The sequence below is a fragment of the Eleutherodactylus coqui genome, chromosome 1, assembly GCF_035609145.1.
Source record: "Eleutherodactylus coqui strain aEleCoq1 chromosome 1, aEleCoq1.hap1, whole genome shotgun sequence".
Taxonomy (NCBI): domain Eukaryota; kingdom Metazoa; phylum Chordata; class Amphibia; order Anura; family Eleutherodactylidae; genus Eleutherodactylus; species Eleutherodactylus coqui.
Window position 1 is genome coordinate 55698397 of NC_089837.1, and position 21440 is coordinate 55719836.

A 21440-nucleotide genomic window follows, 5' to 3' on the forward strand; every position below is an offset into this window, starting at 1 on the left:
AATAAAACTGAGTATCCCTCTTCCTCCCATGTTTGCTGTAAACCTGACATGTTTTTTTGGGGGGGCGGGGGGGTATTTCTTGACCTCAGCGGCAGGGATGGGGTGTAAAAAGTTTCACTTTGTGAGTCTTCGTAAGCTTGCTGAGGTGCAACGGTCTCACACAGAAGGCGCTCAACAAGCTGTTCCTGGAACTGCAGGACGGCGGGCGTTTCCGGAGGCTCCTTGTAAATTACGTATTATAGGGAGCGGTCTGAATAATACCGGGCTCACACGGTTGTATGTGAAATCCACTTGTGGAGGCCCGTAACGGATCTCAGCGGTGAGCCCGGCCGTGGCCCTGCGTATGGTTGCGTGATGTACTGCGCACAACTGCGTACTCACACAGGCGGTCAGGCGCAGTACACCATTTTTTGTTTGGTTATATTTCTTGTCCAGAAATAGAAAAAAATCCCAGTACTTCCCCCTAAAAAGTGGCGCTGTTGTGCGCAGTTACTACCTTTGTCATTTTTTATGGATTTATGATAAAGGTGAACTTTTTAAGGAAGTGCTGAGATTTTTTTCTAGTTCTGGATCACTATCCATATTTCCCTGTGCTCTCTTTTTATGTTTTTTATAATGACGCGGGTACCCGCAGCCCGTATACAATGTAGTTGCGTATGGGCTGCGGGTAAATTCACGACCATGGAGCACAATGGGCTTTATATAGCAGATATCCACGGTAAAATAAAATACACTGTGTTATGTTTTCTGCAAGTGGATTACGTAATTGCCATCCGCTAATGTGAGCCGATCTGCATAATCCAATTGTCAGGTTGGTGCTGCTGGGTTCTGATGTTCTGCAGGTTTCCAGGAGCACAACTTCATAGGTGTGGGATAATTGAGCTGGCTGGGTGTGGAGTTTTTTCCACCAGACAATCCCCACGGGTCTACTGCATATATATACAACCAGCCCCTTCACTCTAGGGTTTGGTTTTCCTGCATGCCTGTTATGTGTGTTCAGTATGTATGTATGTATGTATGTATGTATGTATGTATGTATGTATGTACAGATGGACGGACGGTGTCGTGTCCAGACATTAGGTGTTAATAGTCCTGTACTGTGTGTTCTGTCTTGCATGCTAGCCCTAGTGTGTTGGTGTGAATCTGTCCTGTCCTGCTGGATCGTTTGTCATCTCTGGGCTAGTTAGGCCTTTAGGTTCCAGTGCTGGGCTGCCCTTATTGGGGCAATTGCCCTGCTTGCACACAGGGTTCTGGTGCATGTTGTCCCGTTAGAGTAGGGACCCATGAGACAACGAGGACCCTGGAAGTTTGGGCTCATGGGCTTAAGTGACTTGGCCAATTAATGAACCAATACCTTGTATATTCTATAGCAGTTCCATCTGTTGTGTGCTGGTATGCAAGGTGAGTGTTTTGGTCATTTGTCAATCCTTATATTATGTCTGTCCATGAGTCCCACGTGCAGTTCATTGTCCCCTTGGTGTTCAAGCCAGTGTGTTTTGTTTGAACGTTCCTGTGTCCATCCTGCGTCGAGGTGTGCCCAGCAGACATGACACCAATGCATTTGATTGATCTGTGTATTACTGCGGATTAAACACTTGCAGAATCTACAATTCCTATCCAGTCGTGTAAGACCAGCCTAAGGTAGATCGCTACCTTTCTACACCATCGGAGTATAGTGATCATGTGACCGTGGACCGCTCAACGAGGCCTCCAGTCACTGGTCCTGGCTCACAGCTACCTTTAGTAGCCAGGAGCAAGTAGATCTTAAATTTCTTGGGTGCTCCACGACTTCGGTGAATGCGTCCTCCATTTTGCCAGCGGACGCATGTGTAGAAGCCGAGGAAGGTCCATGGAGGATGATAACGTTGAAGGACAAACCGAGGGGCCTCTGGTAAGACGTTTCATTCCCCTTCACCAATCGCATCGGTGAGGAGAAATGAAGCTAACTTTATTTTTACTTTTATGTGATCGAGGACTACTCACTACGGCCCTCACTGCTCCAGGCTCTCAGGTACCTTTGGTGGCTAGGAGCAAGGAGATTTTCAATTTCCCAGGCCCTCCATGGCTTCTGTGAAAATGTCTGCAATTTTGCCGAAGGGCACATGCGCAGAAGGTGAGGAAAGGTCCATGGATAAGGAACCCATTGGGGGGACATTGTTGGAGGCCTAAGGGAAGATGAAACTTTAACTTTTTTAACTATTTTTTTACTCTTACGTGATCGCCGTTATCCAGTGGACAACGATGATCACGTATCTGGGGGCACCCAGTGACATCTCCAGGCAAGGAACAAGGAGATTTTAAAAAGTACAGTATAATGTGCAATAACGTGCACAAAAGACTTGATGAAAGGGCAAATAGGTTGCACTTGCGCATGCACTTTTGCGCATACGCCCGTGTGAGTCGACCGCAACGCTTTTTTAAACTGAAATTCCACAGCATTTACAGCGCAAGGAGTGTGAAAGACATTTTAATAATCCAGTTCAAGAGGTGAAGAGACATTCCATCTGCAATCAGCAGCAGAGACGATGCAATGCGGGAGTTACATCTGCAACATTGTAACTTGCTTGCTGCAGACCTCTCTGTATGCTTTGCAAAGGGTGAAGCAAACAGCAGATCCGCACCCAAATCTGCACATCAGTTAACCCACAATGGATTTAACCGCTGCAATTAAGGTGCCGATTCACTGCGCGAAATCCTCAGCAAATACAGTATGGCCATGTGAACATATATATACACGTGTGTTTGTGTAGGGTATCTTCATAGAAGCTGCAGGCAGCAATCCACACCACCATTGAAGAACCTGCAACAGCAGAGAAACTGAGCGGCACAACACTCCGGCAGAAGTCGATATTTCTTCATAGGTGAAGCATTACTGTGGGTGGGAAACCCGAGGTGACCAGCCCCAGCCTCCCGTTCCCTTCTCTTCCGGTAGCTGCATGTCGGCACCACTTAGCTCTGCTGCCTGCTAACCTGGCTGTCTCTGCTCCCTGTCTCTTCCACACTGTACTCTGCATCCTGTACTCTGCACCACCAATGTGCCGGACAGTCTATCGGGAGGCTGGGAGAGGGTGCCGGCATACTGCAGCCCATTCAGTGTGGCACAAGGTGCCTGTACAACTGCGACCATTGCGACTGCGATAGCTATGCCACTGTGTCTATGGATTCCTTTTTTCTGTTCTGTTATAGAATCAGGAAAACAGAGTCCCTGGCCTGAATGGATGCATCCAACTATGGAAGCGAATAGCGCCAAATGGACTGAAGGGGGTCCATCCTCCTTCCATTATGTTGTCTTACATCGTCCCAGGTGAAATAGCACAGCATTCTGCACTATTTAACCTGAGATTTTAAGGGACGCTCCTGGACCTGCTCCATACAAACCCCACGCACATAGTAATCGTTATTTGTGCAGCGCCAACATATTCCGCAGCGCTTTAGAACTCAGGAGAGACCTACACAGAATGAGTCATGACATACAGTATTAAACTGATGCGAAACTTAAAGAATAGGGGTGAGGGCCCCGATCAAGAGCTTACAGACTATAAGGAAGTATACACATAGGGCATTATACATATAGCTGTGTGGGTGGATCACCAGCTGTCTGTAATGTGGGATGCAGTGGGAAGAAGGGGGTAGTTTTTCAGAAGGGAGTGTAGAGACACAATAGAAGAAGAAGGGTTTACTTTAGGGAACATGATAGGCCTCCCTAAAAAAAAGTGTTTTTAGGGCACCTGTGGGTGTTGGGAATTAGGGCTTATTCAGACGTCTGTATATCGGATGGGTTTTCACGCCTGACCGATATACGCTGCCCCTCTCTGTAGGGGGAGGAGGCGAGACAGGCCGGGAGCAGTGCACTGAGCTCCCGCCGTCTCTCCGTTCCTCGCCACTATTTACAATGAGAGGGGTCGGGGGTGGAACTTAGCTCCGCCCCTCCCATTGCAAACAGTGGTGAGGGGCGGAGAGGGGGCGGAAGCTCAGTGCACTGCTCCCAGCCTGTCCTGCTATCCCCGTCCTGCAAAGAATGACAGCGTATATCAGTCGGGCAAGAAAACTCGGCCGATATACGGACGTCTGAATAAGCCCTTAATCCCTTAATGACGCGGACCCTTTTTTTTCCATTTTCGTTTTTTCCTCCCCCCTTCAAAAAAAATCGCAACTCCTTTATTTATCCATCAACGTTGCTGTGTGAGAGCTTGTTTTTTTGCGGCATAAGTTGTATTTTTAAATGGTGCCATGTACTGTACCGTACAATGTAATGAAAAATGTAGTAAAATGAAAAAAAAATCATTCTGCCATCTTTCATAATAACTTTATTCTATGGATCAGTGCAATTACAACAATACCAAATTTGTATCGTTTTTTTTCTACTGTACTACTCTTTTTTTTTTTCTCCACAGGAGCAGTATTATAGTAGTTATATTCTTGTACATAGGAGGTAGTATTATAGTAGTTATATTCTTGTACATAGGAGGCAGTATTATAGTAGTTATATTCTTGTACATAGGAGCAGTATTATAGTAGTTATATTCTTGTACATAGGGGGCAGTATTATAGTAGTTATATTCTTGTACATAGGGGGCAGTATTATAGTAGTTATATTCTTGTACGTAGGGGGCAGTATTATAGTAGTTATATTCTTGTACATAGGGGCAGTATTATAGTAGTTATATTCTTGTGCATAGGGGGCAGTATTATAGTAGTTATATTCTTGTACATAGGGGCAGTATTATAGTAGTTATATTCTTGTACATAGGGGCAGTATTATAGTAGTTATATACTTGTACATAGGGGCAGTATTATAGTAGTTATATTCTTGTACATAGAGGGCAGTATTATAGTAGTTATATTCTTGTACATAGAGGGCAGTATTATAGTAGTTATATTCTTGTACGTAGGGGGCAGTATTATAGTAGTTATATTTTTGTACATAGGGGGCAGTATTATAGCAGTTATAGTCTTGTACATAGGAGGTAGTATTATAGTAGTTATATTCTTGTACATAGGAGCAGTATTATAGTAGTTATATTCTTGTACATAGAGGGCAGTATTATAGTAGTTATATTCTTGTACATAGGGGGCAGTATTATAGTAGTTATATTCTTGTACATAGAGGGCAGTATTATAGTAGTTATATTCTTGTACATAGGGGGCAGTATTATAGTAGTTATATTCTTGTACATAGGGGGCAGTATTATAGTAGTTATATTCTTGTACATAGGAGGCAGTATTATAGTAGCTATACTCTTGTACATAGGGGGCAGTATTATAGTAGTTATATTCTTGTACATAGGAGCAGTATTATAGTAGTTATATTAATGTACATAGGAGCAGTATTATAGTAGTTATATTCTTGTACATAGGGGCAGTATTATAGTAGTTATATTCTTGTACATAGGGTCAGTATTATAGTAGTTATATTCTTGTACGTAGGGGGCAGTATTATAGTAGTTATATTCTTGTACATAGGGGCAGTATTATAGTAGTTATATTCTTGTACATAGAGGGCAGTATTATAGTAGTTATATTCTTGTACATAGGGGGCAGTATTATAGCAGTTATATTCTTGTACATAGGAGGCAGTATTATAGTAGTTATACTCTTGTACATAGGGGACAGTATTATAGTAGTTATATTCTTGTACATAGGGGGCAGTATTATAGTAGTTATATTCTTGTACATAGGGGGCAGTGTTATAGTAGTTATATTCTTGTACATAGGAAGCAGTATTATAGTAGTTATATTCTTGTACATAGGAGCAGTATTATAGTAGTTATATTCTTGTACATAGGGGGCAGTATTATAGTAGTTATATTCTGGTACATGGAGAGCAGTATTATAGTAGTTATATTCTTGTACATAGGGGGCAGTGTTATAGTAGTTATATTCTTGTACATAGGAGCAGTATTATAGTAGTTATATTCTTGTACATAGGGGGCAGTATTATAGTAGTTATATTCTGGTACATGGAGAGCAGTATTATAGTAGTTATATTCTTGTACATAGGGGGCAGTATTATAGTAGTTATATTCTTGTACATAGGGGCAGAATTGTAGTAGTTATATTCTTGTACATAGGGGGCAGTATTATAGTAGATATATTCTTGTACATAGGAGGCAGTATTATAGTAGATATATTCTTGTACATAGTGGGCAGTATTATAGTAGTTATATTCTTGTACATAGGAGGCAGTATTATAGTAGTTATATTCTTGCACACGAGCAGTATTATAGTAGTTATATTCTTGTACATAGGAGGCAGTATTATAGTAGTTATATTATTGTACATAGGGGGCAGTATTATAGTAGTTATATTCTTGTACATAGGGGGCAGTATTATAGTAGTTATATTCTTGTACATAGGGGACAGTATTATAGTAGTTATATTCTTGTACATAGGAGGCAGTATTATAGTAGTTATATTCTTGTACATAGGAGGCAGTATTAGAGTAGTTATATTCTTGTACATAGGGGCAGTATTATAGTAGTTATATTCTTGTACATAGGAGCAGTATTATAGTAGTTATATTCTTGTACATAGAGGGCAGTATTATAGTAGTTATATTCTTGTACATAGGGGCAGTATTATAGTAGTTATATTCTTGTACATAAGGGACAGTATTATAGTAGTTATATTCTTGTACATAGGGGACAGTATTATAGTAGTTATATTCTTGTACATAGGGTACAGTATTATAGTAGTTATATTCTTTTACATAGGAGCAGTATTATAGTAGTTATATTCTTGTACATAGAGGGCAGTATTATAGTAGTTATATTCTTGTACATAGGGGGCAGTATTATACTACTTATATTCTTGTACATAGAGGGCAGTATTATAGTAGTTATATTCTTGTACATAGGAGGCAGTATTATAGTAGTTATATTCTTGTACATAGAGAGCAGTATTATAGTAGTTATATTCTTGTACATAGTGGGCAGTATTATAGTAGTTATATTCTTGTACATAGGGGGCAGTATTATAGTAGTTAAATTCTTGTACATAGGAGCAGTATTAAAATAGTTGTATTCTTGCACATGAGCAGTATTATCGTAGTTATATTCTTGTACATAGGGGCAGTATTATAGTAGTTATATTCTTGTACTTAGGGAGCAGTATTATAGTAGTTATATTCTTGTACATAGAGGGCAGTATTATAGTAGTTATATTCTTGTACATAGGGGCCAGTATTATAGTAGTTATATTCTTGTACATAGGAGGCAGTATTATAGTAGATATGTTCTTGTACATAGAGGGCAGTATTATAGTAGTTATATTCTTGTACATAGAGGGCAGTATTATAGTAGTTATATTCTTGTACATAGGGGCAGTATTATAGTAGTTATATTCTTGTACATAGGAGCAGTATTATAGTAGATATTGTCTTGTACATAGAGGGCAGTATTATAGTAGTTAAATTCTTGTACATAGGAGCAGTATTAAAATAGTTGTATTCTTGCACATGAGCAGTATTATCGTAGTTATATTCTTGTACATAGGGGCAGTATTATAGTAGTTATATTCTTGTACATAGGGAGCAGTATTATAGTAGTTATATTCTTGTACATAGGGGGCAGTATTATAGTACTTATATTCTTGTACATAGAGGGCAGTATTATAGTAGTTATATTCTTGTACATATAGGGCAGTATTATAGTAGTTATATTCTTGTACATAGAGAGCAGTATTATAGTAGTTATATTCTTGTACATAGAGGGCAGTAATATTGTAGTTATATTCTTGTACATAGGAGGCAGTATTAGAGTAGTTATACTCTTGTACATAGGGGCAGTATTATAGCAGTTATATTCTTGTACATAGGAGGCAGTATTATAGTAGTTATATTCTTGTACATAGGGGCAGTATTATAGTAGTTGTATTTTTGTACATAGGGGCAGTATTATAGTAGTTATATTCTTGTACATAGGAGCAGTATTATAGTAGTTGTATTTTTGTACATACGGGCAGTATTATAGTAGTTATATTCTTGTACATAGGGGCAGTATTATTGTAGTTATATTGTTGTACATAGGAGGCAGTATTATAGTAGTTATATTCTTGTACACAGGGGGCAGTATTATAGTAGTTATATTCTAGTACATAGGAGGCAGTATTATAGTAGTTCTATTCTTCTACATAGGAACAGTATTATAGTAGTTATATTCTTGTACAGAGGAACAGTATTATAGTAGTTATATTCTTATACATAGGAGCAGTATTATTGTACTTATATTCTTGTACATAAGGAATAGTATTATAGTAGTTATATTCTTGTACATAGGAGGCATTATTATAGTCGTTATATTCTTGTACATAGAGGGCAGTATTATAGTAGTTATATTCTTGTACATAAGGAGCAGTATTATAGTGGTTATATTCTTGTACATAGGGGGCAGTATTATAGTAGTTATATTCTTGTACATAGGAGGCAGTATTATAGTAGTTATATTCTTGTACATAGGAGGCAGTATTATAGTAGTTATATTCTTGTACATAGGAGGCAGTATTATAGTAGTTATATACTTGTACATAGGAGGCAGTATTATAGTAGTTATATTCTTGTACATAGGTTGCGGTATTATAGTGGTTATATTCTTGTACATAGGGGGCAGTATTACAGTAGTTATATTCTTGTACATAGGAGCAGTATTATAGTAGTTATATTCCTGTACATAGGAGGCAGTATTATAGTGGTTATATTCTTGTACATAGTAGGCAGTATTATAGTAGTTATATTCTTGTACATAGGAGCAGTATTATAGTAGTTATATTCCTGTACATAGGAGGCAGTATTATAATAGTTATATTCTTGTGCATAGTAGGCAGTATTATAGTAGTTATATTCTTGTACATAGGAGCAGTCTTATAGTAGTTATATTCTTGTACATAGGAGGCAGTATTATAGTAGTTATATTCTTGTACATAGGAGGCAGTGTTATAGTAGTTATATTCTTGTACATAGGTTGCGGTATTATAGTAGTTATATTATTGTACATAGGAGGCAGTATTATAGTAGTTATATTCTTGTACATAGGAGCAGTTTTATAGTAGTTATATTCTTGTACATAGGAGGCAGTATTATAGCAGTTATATTCTTATACACAGGGGGCAGTATTATAGTAGTTATATTGTTGTACATAGGAGGCAGTATTATAGTAGTTATATTCTTGTACATAGGGGGCAGTATTATAGTAGTTATATTCTTGTACATAGGGGCAGTATTATAGTAGTTATATTGTTGTACATAGAGGGCAGTATTATAGTAGTTATATTCTTGTACATAGGGGGCAGTATTATAGTAGTTATATTCTTGTACGTAGGGGGCAATATTATAGTAGTTATATTCTTGTCCATAGTGGGCAGTATTATAGTAGTTATATTCTTGTACATAGGGGGCAGTATTATAGTAGTTATATTCTTTTACACAGGGGGCAGTATTATAGTAGTTATATTGTTGTACATAGGAGGCAGTATTATAGTAGTTATATTCTTGTACATAGGGGGCAGTATTATAGTAGTTATATTCTTGTACATAGGGGCAGTATTATAGTAGTTATATTCTTGTACATAGGGGCAGTATTATAGTAGTTATATTCTTGTACATAGGGGCAGTATTATAGTAGTTATATTCTTGTACATAGGAGGCAGTATTATAGTAGTTATATTCTTGTACATAGGAGGCAGTATTATAGTAGTTATATTCTTGTACATAGGGGGCAGTATTATAGTAGTTATATTCTTGTACATAGGGGCAGTATTATAGTAGTTATATTCTTGTACATAGGGGGCAGTATTATAGTAGTTATATTCTTGTACATAGGGGCAGTATTATAGTAGTTATATCCTTGTACATAGGAGCAGTATTATAGTAGTTATATTCTTGTACATAGGGGGCAGTATTATAGTAGTTATATTCTTGTACATAGGGGGCAGTATTATAGTAGTTATATTCTTGTACATAGGGGGCAGTATTATAGTAGTTATATTCTTGTACATAGGGGGCAGTATTATAGTAGTTATATTCTTGTACATAGGGGGCAGTATTATAGTAGTTATATTCTTGTACATAGGGGGCAGTATTATAGTAGTTATATTCTTGTACATAGGGGGCAGTATTATAGTAGTTATATTCTTGTACATAGGGGCAGTATTATAGTAGTTATATCCTTGTACATAGGAGCAGTATTATAGTAGTTATATTCTTGTACATAGGGGGCAGTATTATAGTAGTTATATTCTTGTACATAGGGGGCAGTATTATAGTAGTTATATTCTTGTACATAGGGGGCAGTATTATAGTAGTTATATTCTTGTACATAGGGGGCAGTATTATAGTAGTTATATTCTTGTACATAGGGGGCAGTATTATAGTAGTTATATTCTTGTACATAGGGGCAGTATTATAGTAGTTATATTCTTGTACATAGGAGGCAGTATTATAGTAGTTATATTCTTGTACATAGGGGGCAGTATTATAGTAGTTATATTCTTGTACATAGGGGGCAGTATTATAGTAGTTATATTCTTGTACATAGGGGCAGTATTATAGTAGTTATATCCTTGTACATAGGAGCAGTATTATAGTAGTTATATTCTTGTACATAGGGGGCAGTATTATAGTAGTTATATTCTTGTACATAGGAGCAGTATTATAGTAGTTATATTCTTGTACATAGGGGGCAGTATTATAGTAGTTATATTCTTGTACATAGGGGGCAGTATTATAGTAGTTATATTCTTGTACATAGGGGAGCAGTATTATTGTAGTTATATTCTTGTCCATAGGGGACAGTGTTCCGATAGTTAGTGGGTAATGACACGGTTCAGCCGCTGTATACGAGGTGACCGGCGCTGTCAGTCAGTAGGGCGATGTTTCCTCGCCCAGCAATCACACCTTCAGTATCTTATGTAGTGACGTCATCGGCCCGTCACGTGCCCACCACACAACCCGCTGTCAATCGCACCGCCAATCAGAGGATGGTTTCCGAGCAGCCCCTCCTGCTTCGTGTTGTAGGCTCCGCCCAGTGAGGTCAGCGTCAGCCCGTGAAGTTGGTGCCGGGTGCGGACGGTTGGTGAGTATCGTCACCGTGAGACCTCTCGGGATATCCCGGTGTCAGGGCTGGGCGTTGTGTTCGCTGGTCGGTGCCAGCGCAGTCGAGTTGTTGATGTTCCGGTCATGGAGGGACGTTGTGTTCCTGTAAGGTTGGGCAACACCATAAATTGTGGAAGTTCTGGTGAAGGTCACGTGACTGCATAATGTTGGTAGTCACCTGCATCTTCTGCTAGCCGCTGGCCACGATCGCGCTGCGTTGCATGTAATGTGATGTGGTTCAGGTCGTCGTATCGCTCATATGGGCTCTAATGCAGAATCTGTAATGTGATCTGCTAAGTATTACGCAGTATTTGTAGGGGGTCTCTTGGCTGCCATCAGGGGCAAGCAGAATCTGTGACCCCCCCCCCCCTATAGCGCCCCCTGGATATAAATAAATATTGCACTACTGACATATTTCGGTGGTCCCTGTGTGCGGACTGTATTTGGGCCCCTCGCTCTCTATAAGTGCATCATAGCCCCCCAGATCCCTCAGTAATTGTCAGCCATGTGTCCCAGTAGTTGTTCGCGCCCGTACCGCACCCCACCGTGTGTCTGACCCTCAGGCTTCTTAGTGCTGGTCCAACGGCCAAGCCGCACCCATCTGGGGTGACCAGCGAGACGTGGGCGTCATCCGCCGCGGGCTGAGGCGGTGTGGCGGCACACTCGGGCGCAGGTGTCGGTCGCGTAAATACGCAGAGCAGTTGGAGCAGGGCTCATTGATTGGCTGTTCAGTCATGCAGTAAACACATATTGCGCCGGCCCGCTCACATCAATGGCCAATCGCAGGGCGTAACGCGTCACAAAGTAGGACAGGCTGTGTTTTAAAGTAACCGTAGAAAAGCACGTAAATGTGATGAGCGTCCTGTGCGGCGCAGATGTGAAGGGCTATAAGGGTATGGGCACACAGGGCGGCACTGCGCTGACCGTGTGGTGTATCCGAGGTGGAGATGGGGGTGAGGTAGCCACTAAAATCACCTGCAGATGCGTATTTATTTTTTTTTGCATGCATCGTTTGGCGTGGAATGTTCAACAAGGCTGATATTCTCTGCACGTCTCTCATCGGACAGCGTACGCTACGCGTCCTGTCCTCCTGCGAGAGCTGCGCAATATTAGGACATGCAGCCATTCATCCAACTCCCACCATCTGCCACGTGAAGAATCGTTTGTTTGCGTGAACCCAATACAAATGGATGGGCTCTTCTGCGTGTGCCGTCCGTATCGCCATCAGCCAGAGCCGCGCAGGAATCGGGTGAATAAGCCCCAATGGTCGTAATGGTGAAATTCACTGCTTTAATACGACTCGTGTCCGCGCAACTTTATAGGGTGCTTGGGGAAGCCCAACGAGGGGACCGACCCTAAACTGCCTGCACTCCAGTAAAGAGTCTGTTAGTCTTCCGGATCCCCCTCATCCCCGTCCTAAATGTGTAGTAAGGGGGGGAATATTAGCAGGTAGGAGTCAGACATTGTATAATGAAAAGTGTAATATGTAGCAGTTATTCACTCTTCTCTCTGCTTGCAGTCATAGAATAGGAACCTTCATTGTTCACTTCCAGGGACAAAATATCTATTCCTGGTCATGTGATGAATACACAACTGCGCAGCTCGTTACCATGCAGATAGTAGAGTTATGGGCCGTGTACCTGTGTGCTTCCGGAAGTAGTCCTGGTCATATGCTGGACACACAACTGCCCGGCTCATTACCGTGCAGCTAGCAGAGTTATGGGCCATGTACCTGTGGGCCTCCAGAAGTAGTCCTGGTCATATGATGGACACACAACTGCGCGGCTCGTTACCGTGCAGATAGCAGAGTTATGGGCCATGACCTGTGGGCTTCCCGAAGTAGTCCTGGTCATGTGATGGACACAGAGGTGCGCGGCTCGTTACAGTGCAGATAGCAGAGTTATGGGCCATGACCTGTGTGCTTCCAGAAGTAGTCCTGGTCATGTGATGGACACAGAGGTGTGCGGCTCGTTACAGTGCAGATAGCAGAGCTATGGGCCATGACCTGTGTGCTTCCAGAAGTAGTCCTGGTCATGTGATGGACACAGAGGTGTGCGGCTCGTTACAGTGCAGATAGCAGAGCTATGGGCCATGACCTGTGTGCTTCCAGAAGTAGTCCTGGTCATGTGATGGACACAGAGGTGTGCGGCTCGTTACAGTGCAGATAGCAGAGCTATGGGCCATGACCTGTGTGCTTCCAGAAGTAGTCCTGGTCATGTGATGGACACAGAGGTGTGCGGCTCGTTACAGTGCAGATAGCAGAGCTATGGGCCGTGCACCTGTGTTATTCCAGAAGTAGTCCTGGTCATATGATGGACACACAGGTGCATGGCTTGTTACAGTGCAGATCGTGGAGTTATGGGCCGTGTACCTGTGTGCTTCCAGAAGTAGTCCTGGTCATATGATGGACACACAGTTGCGCTGCTTGTTACAGTGCAGATCGCGTAGTTATGGGCCGTGCACCTGTGTTCTTCCAGAAGTAGTCCTGGTCATATGATGGACACACAGGTGCGCTGCTCGTTACAGTGCAGATAACAGAGCTATGGGCCGTGCACCTGTGTTCTTCCAGAAGTAGTCCTGGTCATATGATGGACACACAGGTGCGCTGCTCGTTACAGTGCACATAGCAGAGTTATGGGCCGTGTACCTGTGTGCTTCCAGAAGTAGTCCTGGTCATGTGATGGACACACAGGTGCGCGGCTTGTTACAGTGCACATAGCGGAGTTATGGGTCGTGCACCTGTGCTTCCAGAAATAGTCCAGGTCCTGTGATGGAACCACAGGTGTGCGGCTCGTTACAGTACAGATCGCAGAGTTATGGGCCGTGCAACTGTGCTTCCAGAAGTAGTCCTGGTCATGCAATGGACACACAAGTGCGCGGTTCCTTACAGTGCAGATAGCAGAGTTATGGGCCGTGCATCTGTGTTCTTCCAGAAGTAGTCCTGGTCCTGTGATGGACACAGAGGTGCGCGGCTCGTTACAGTGCAGATAGCAGAGTTATGGGCCATGACCTGTGTGCTTCCAGAAGTAGTCCTGGTCATGTGATGGACACAGAGGTGCACGGCTCGTTACAGTGCAGATAGCAGAGCTATGGGCCATGACCTGTGTGCTTCCAGAAATAGTCCTGGTCCTGTGATGGAACCATAGGTGTGCGGCTCGTTACAGTGCAGATAGTGGAGTTATGGGCCGTGCACCTGTGTGCTTCCCGAAGTAGTCCAGGTCATGTGATGGATACACAAGTGCGCAGCTCGTTACCGTGTAGATAGCAGAGCTATGGGCCGTGCACCTGTGTTATTCCAGAAGTAGTCCTGGTCATATGATGGACACACAGGTGTGCTGCTCGTTACAGTGCACATAGCGGAGTTATGGGCCATGTACCTGTGTGCTTCCAGAAGTAGTCCTGGTCATGCAATGGACACACAAGTGCGCGGTTCCTTACAGTGCAGATAGCAGAGTTATGGGTTGTGCACCTGTGCTTCCAGAAATAGTCCAGGTCCTGTGATGGAACCACAGGTGTGCAGCTCGTTACAGTGCAGATCGCAGAGTTATGGGCCGTGCACCTGTGCTTCCAGTAGTAGTCCTGGTCATATGATGGACACACAGGTGCGCTGCTCGTTACAGTGCAGATAGCAGAGCTATGGGCCGTGTACCTGTGTTCTTCCAGAAGTAGTCCTGGTCATATGATGGACACACAGGTGCGTGGCTCGTTACAGTGCAGATCCCGGAGTTATGGGCCGTGCACCTGTGTTCTTCCAGAAGTAGTCCTGGTCATATGATGGACACACAGGTGCGCTGCTCGTTACAGTACACATAGCGGAGTTATGGGCCGTGTACCTGTGTGCTTCCAGAAGTAGTCCTGGTCATATGATGGACACACAGGTGCGCGGCTCGTTACAGTGCACATAGCGGAGTTATAGGCCGTGTACCTGTGTGCTTCTAGAAGTAGTCCTGGTCATATGATGGACACACAGGTGCGCGGCTCGTTACAGTGCACATAGCGGAGTTATAGGCCGTGTACCTGTGTGCTTCTAGAAGTAGTCCTGGTCATATGATGGACACACAGGTGCGCTGCTCGTTACAGTGCAGATCCCGGAGTTATGGGCCGTGCACCTGTGTTCTTCCAGAAGTAGTCCTGGTCATATGATGGACACACAGGTGCGCGGCTCGTTACAGTGCAGATAGCGGAGTTATGGGCCGTGTACCTGTGTGCTTCCAGAAGTAGTCCTGGTCATGTGATGGACACACAGGTGCACGGCTCGTTACAGTGCAGATAGCAGAGTTATGGGCCATGTACCTGTGTCCATCACATGACCGGGAAAAGATATTTAATTCCTGAAAGTGAACAATCCAGGTTTCTATGCTTTGCTTCCAAGCAGAGAACATGAAAGCCACGAGGAAGTGATCTAAAAAGTTCACTGGAAGTTCTCTAAAAGTTTTTAAACTTTTTTAGTACACAATGAATAAGCTTTATGTGCAGAAGCCTTTATACCCTCTTATTAAGTGGAGTCAGCGGCGCATTCCTAGGTCATTTCTTATGACCGTCTCATAATCCACACAGACACATAACGTCCCATTGATGCCAGATTAAAGGGCGTGTACTGCTTCTCCAAAGAAGTACTACCCCACAGGTGTGTAGCTTCCTGCTGCATGGACTCTGCCTTCTGCGCTTTGTTTACTGCTGTGTACTCATATATATTCCTGTTACTTCCTGCCTGCTAAGAGCCGGGCAAACGCCTCAAAGGGATATCTGAAGGGATCTTGTTAAAGGTAACCCCTAGTCCCAATGCGAGTATAAAGCATGACCTCTGCCAGTGGTGCCCTTTGGATGGCTCCTTGGTAACCGGTCCGACCATCAGAGATCCCAGGCTGCACGGCGTGCCTAGTGACACGGCTGTGGTGTTCAGCAGTATAAAAGCAGATTTGTCATCTGTGGCCATGGAGACATAGGTCTGCATAGGAGCTGCAGACACACAACGGTGGTAGACTTCTATCGTGGCTATTTGCTAGGTTGGTACATTTTGTATTTGTCAGTAATTAGACAGAAGCCATGTTTGCATGCGAGCCGTTATACCAGTGCAGGATGTGGTCAGTCTGCTCCGGCTGTACCCTTCATACATCAGCTGGGCATCATATTGTCACTGTCACCGTGTGAATGTACCGCGCCATATTCCCCGTCTCACTGACAGGACTTATTGTGTAGCCCAGTGTTCCCCAACTCCAGTCCTCAGGACCCCCAACAGGTCATGTTTTCAGGATTTCCTCAGTGTTGCACAGGTGATGTAATTATCGTCAGTCCTCAGACATTGCCACAGGGGTTCTTACCATAGGATATCCTGAAAACATGACCTGTTGGGGGCGCTGATGACTGCAGTTGGGGAACACTGGTATAGAGGTCTGTTCCTCTTGTTTAAGCCTGCACAATAATGTGCCTAGGACATCCCCCCTGGAAGTGGTGGGGCTGGCGAAGTACAGAGGTGGACAAAAGTTTTGAGACTGACACCAATTTTGTTTTTCTCAGTTTGCCGTTTCAGTGTTTTTACAGGTCAGTCAGATGTTTCTATGGTAACTGAAGTACAACTGTAAGCATTTCAGAAGTTTTCAAACTTTTGACAAGTACATCAAATTTAGGCAGAGACTCAATATTTACAGTGTTGACTGTTAATTTTTAATGACTTTTGCAGTTCGCCCCGGCATGCTGGATATCTGCTTCTGGGCAAATCCTGACTGATGGCAATACGTTCTTCCTAATTAGTGCTTGGAGTCAGGGGAGTAGCTAAAGGCTCATGGGCCCCGGTGCAAAAGTTTATCTTGGGGGGGGGGGGCAACTTCTCTTCACCACTTAACACAGAGGCGTAACTTTAAGCTCCTGGGGCCCAATGCAAAACCTGTAACAAGGCCCCCAACTATAACGCTTTAGTCATAGTACAACTTCTGTGTTTTTGTTTTTCCATGCGCTTTTTGAGGATTGACCCCAGTTTTTCAGTGGATTAGGATCTGGGGAATTTCCTGGCCAAAATGTCAATGTTTTGTTCACCGAGCCACTTGGTTATCACTTTTGCCTTTTGACATGGTGCTCCGTCATGTGGAGAAACCATTGTTCATCACTACAATGGGAGAGGTTGCTCCTGGAGGATGTGTAGATCCCATTCTTTATTCATGGCAGTGTTCCTAGGCAGATTAGTGAGCGCCCCGCTGCCTTGGATGGAAAGCAACCCCTCTCATGAATGGTCTCAGGATGCTTTGCTGTTGGCATGACACAGGGCTCATGGTAGCGCTCACCTTTTCTTCCCCGGACAATCATTCTTTCAGATGCCCCAGACAGTCAGTGGTGTCGGCCCTGGAATAGACCAGCCCCTGTTTACCAGGCCAAACCATTTTTATGGACACTGATGAGCATTGTTATGTGGAAACATGATTAACCCCTTCCCTCCCCATGACGTAAGGGTACGTCATGGAAGCGGGGCACTTCCCGCAAAATGACGTACCCTCACGTCATAGGAATAGCGCGAGATCGTGACAGAGATGCGCGCCCCCACCCCCGCTGTTAACCCATTCCTTGCAGCGATCTATGTAGATCGCGGCATGGGAAGGGTTCACAGAGGGAGCGCGCTCCCTCTGAAGTTGCCGGGCTCTCGTGATATAATTCTAGAGAGCCCAGCCTGTTGCCATGGCAACAGGACGTAAGATACTGGCGTTCTGTGTTGCCAGTGCCTGTGATTGCTGTATAAGCGATAAGGCATGGCAGGACTTGAAGTCCTGCCATGCCTTATCACAGCGATCATCAGTGCTGTGCTTTAAGTCCCTCAGAGGGACACATATTAGCATAAAAAAGGTAAAAAAAAATTAAAATGGCACATATTTGGTATTGACGCGTCCGTAACGATGTGTACAAAAAGTACCAATAAAAACTACAGCTCGTCTCGCAAAAAACAAGCCCTCACAGAGCTCCGTACATAGAAAAATAAAAAAGTTACAGGACTTTGAATGCAGTGAAATAGAAAAAAAAGATTTCCAAAAAAAGGGGTTTTATTGCAGAAAAGTGGAGAAACCTAAAAAAAAAAATAAGAATTTTGGTATCGTTGTAACCGTACCGACCCGCAGAAAAAATGGATTGTGTCATTTATGCTGCATGATTAACCCTGTAAAGAAAAAACCTATGGCAAAATTAATGCGTTTTCTCTCCCTGCTATCATTAAAAAATTATAAAAGTTTTACCATATAGTCAATGTACCCAAAAATGGAACCATTAAAAACTACAGTTCGCCACGCAAAAAACAAACCCTTATACGGCCGCGTCGACGGAAAAGTACAAAAGTTATGGCTTTTGAAAAATGGAGATGAAAATCCACCAAAAATCGTTGCGTTCTTAAATCCAAAATAGGCCGTGTCCTTAAGGGGTTAAGGGTTGAGGAGACAGTCTTCTGAAATGTTATCGTATCCCACAAGATTCCAATTTCCCTTGACTGGGACACAGTCTAGTCGATAAAAACCTGGCCCAGACCAGAAGTTAGTCAGTATTACATCCTTGTCTTAGTGATAGCCGTCAAACCATCTCATATGCAGATGATAAGGCGTGACTCCACAATCCCATGGTGTGATAGTGGTACAAGACCATTCCAGTCAACACTTGGGGATCTCAAGCTTGTGGACATCTACTCTGCGAACCCAACCCATGACCATCCCCATGGACAGCTCTCAGTTGACGTTGCTTCCATGGACCACGTAGAGTTGGATAGCGAGGAGAACAGTTGCTGTAGTATTCAGTGCTCACCGTAAACGACGATGATTGATTGGTGTGTTGGAAGACTACTGCCAGAGGTTGAGCAACTCTTGATGTGTTGGCCTTCTGAGCTATATTTAGTGAGTTAATGGGATGATCACGTTGACTCCATAAAATTAACAGTAGTGTCGTTGTCTTAACCCAGTTCTCTCACGTGGCAAACTGGAATTTCTCGTTCCGTTATAATTGGACTTCTGAAGCCGTGTTGTTTGTTATTTGTGAGTAGCGGATCAACTGGATTTGTCAGTCGACACAGCTTGGCGGATTCGGCATATCCGGTAACCCAACACCAGCAGATTGTTACTTGAGTCGCACTTATTTCACAGTCCGGCTGTAAAGGGACTTAGTAACCGATTCTTCACGCTGTATATTTCATTCTGTAGTTATGCTACAATTGGATAGTGGCTGGGCCCATAACATGAGTATGGGTTGGGTATAATAGTGGCATTTAGGCTGGGCTTAGGCTGTACGTCTAAAATGAGTACTAGTCGAGCTTCTAAAAGGAGTACGTAATGGATGTGAGCTATGCATACACAACAGATTTGTAAGATGTATGACCTGAGCATCTAGAATGGGTATTTAATAGGTGCTGTGTAAGCAAGGCATTCAAAAAGTTTAAAGGGGTTGTCCCGTGAAAGCAAGTGGGGGTATACACTTCTGTATGGCCATATTAATGCACTTTGTAATGTACATTGTGCATTAAATATGAGCCATACAGAAGTTATTCACTTACCTTCCCTGCGCTGGCGTCCCCGTCTCCATGGCTCCGTCTAACTTCAGCGTCTAATCGCCTGATTAGACGCGCTTGCGCAGAAGGGTCTTCTGCCTTCGGCTCGGTCCGGCAGCAGCGGCATTCTGGCTCCGCCCCCTTCTACGCGTAGCTCCGCCCCGTCACGTGTGCCGATTCCAGCCAATCAGGAGGCTGGAATTGGCACATGTGACGGGGCGGAGCTACGCAATGACTCGTAGAAGGGAGCGGAGCCAGAACGCCACTGCTGCCGGACAGACCCGAAGGCAGAAGACCCTTCTGCGCAAGCGCGTCTAATCGGGCGATTAGACGCTGAAGTTAGACGGAGCCATGGAGACGGGGACGCCAGCGCAGGGAAGGTAAGTGAATAACTTCTGTATGGCTCATATTTAATGCACGATGTATATTACAAAGTGCATTAATATGGCCATACAGAAGTGTATAACCCCACTTGCTGCCGCGAGACAACCCCTTTAAACTTGGCATCTAGAATGGGTATATAATGCATGAGGTGTAAGCACGGCATCAAAGGCCTCGCTCACACGATTAAATCAACTCTCAGTCCTAGTTGGAGACTGGGCCTTGTAGTTGTGCCACGGATTCACATTCAGATCTGCCTCTAGATTTGGCCGCACTCAATGACGCAAATGCGCTTGCGAATAACCGATACAGAAATTGCATCAGGAATTATGTCTTTTTTTTTTTTCTTCAACGTCGTCTTTAAAATCCACACACGGAAAAACTTGTGGCGCAGATATCTATAGCATCCACTAGAATGCTAAAATGACAAATTTGGATTTTGGCACAGATCGGCACCAGAGCGCGTGAGCTGAGCAATTAGAACGTGTATGTAACGTGTGGGATGTTGGCTGGGCATCTAGGATGAGCATGCAATGTATGGGTACTAGCTGGGCATCTAGGATGAGCCTATAATGTATCAGTACCAGCTGGGCATCTAGGATGAGCATGCAATGTATGGGTACTAGCTGGGCATCTAGGATGAGTCTATAATGTACGAGTACCTGCTGGGCATCTAGGATGAGCATGCAATGTATGGGTACTAGCTGGGCATCTAGGATGAGTCTATAATGTATCAGTACCAGCTGGGCATCTAGGATGAGCATGCAATGTATGGGTACTAGCTGGGCATCTAGGATGAGTCTATAATGTATCAGTACCAGCTGGGCATCTAGGATGAGCATGCAATGTATGGGTACTAGCTGGGCATCTAGGATGAGTCTATAATGTACGAGTACCTGCTGGGCATGTAGGATGAGCATGCAATGTATGAGTACTAGCTGGGCATCTAGGATGAGTCTGTAATGTATCAGTACCAGCTGGGCATCTAGGATGAACATGCAATGTATGGATACTAGCTGGGCATCTAGGATGAGTCTATAATGTATGAGTACCTGCTGGGCATCTAGGATGAGCATGCAATGTATGGGTACTAGCTGGGCATCTAGGATGAGTCTGTAATGTATCAGTACCAGCTGGGCATCTAGGATGAACATGCAATGTATGGATACTAGCTGGGCATCTAGGATGAGTCTATAATGTATGAGTACCTGCTGGGCATGTAGGATGAGCATGCAATGTATGGGTACTAGCTGGGCATCTAGGATGAGCCTATAATGTACGAGTACCTGCTGGGCATGTAGGATGAGCATGCAATGTATGGGTACTAGCTGGGCATCTAGGATGAGCCTATAATGTACGAGTACCTGCTGGGCATGTAGGATGAGCATGCAATGTATGGGTACTAGCTGGGCATCTAGGATGAATTTATAATGTATGAGTACCTGCTGGGCGTCTAGGATGAGCATG

At 43.5% G+C, this 21440-nt stretch overlaps 1 protein-coding gene across 1 annotated transcript in view; it reads left to right on the forward strand.

Moving 5' to 3' along the window:
• The first annotated feature begins 11013 nt into the window (after window positions 1-11013).
• The window catches only part of LOC136621101 (bis(5'-adenosyl)-triphosphatase enpp4-like), a 30045-nt gene continuing 19618 nt past the window's right edge, over window positions 11014-21440 (forward strand). Inside the window, exon 1 of the mRNA XM_066596353.1 lies at window positions 11014-11066. The gene's annotated coding sequence lies outside the window, so the exon portion shown is untranslated. The remainder of the gene's footprint in view (window positions 11067-21440) is intronic.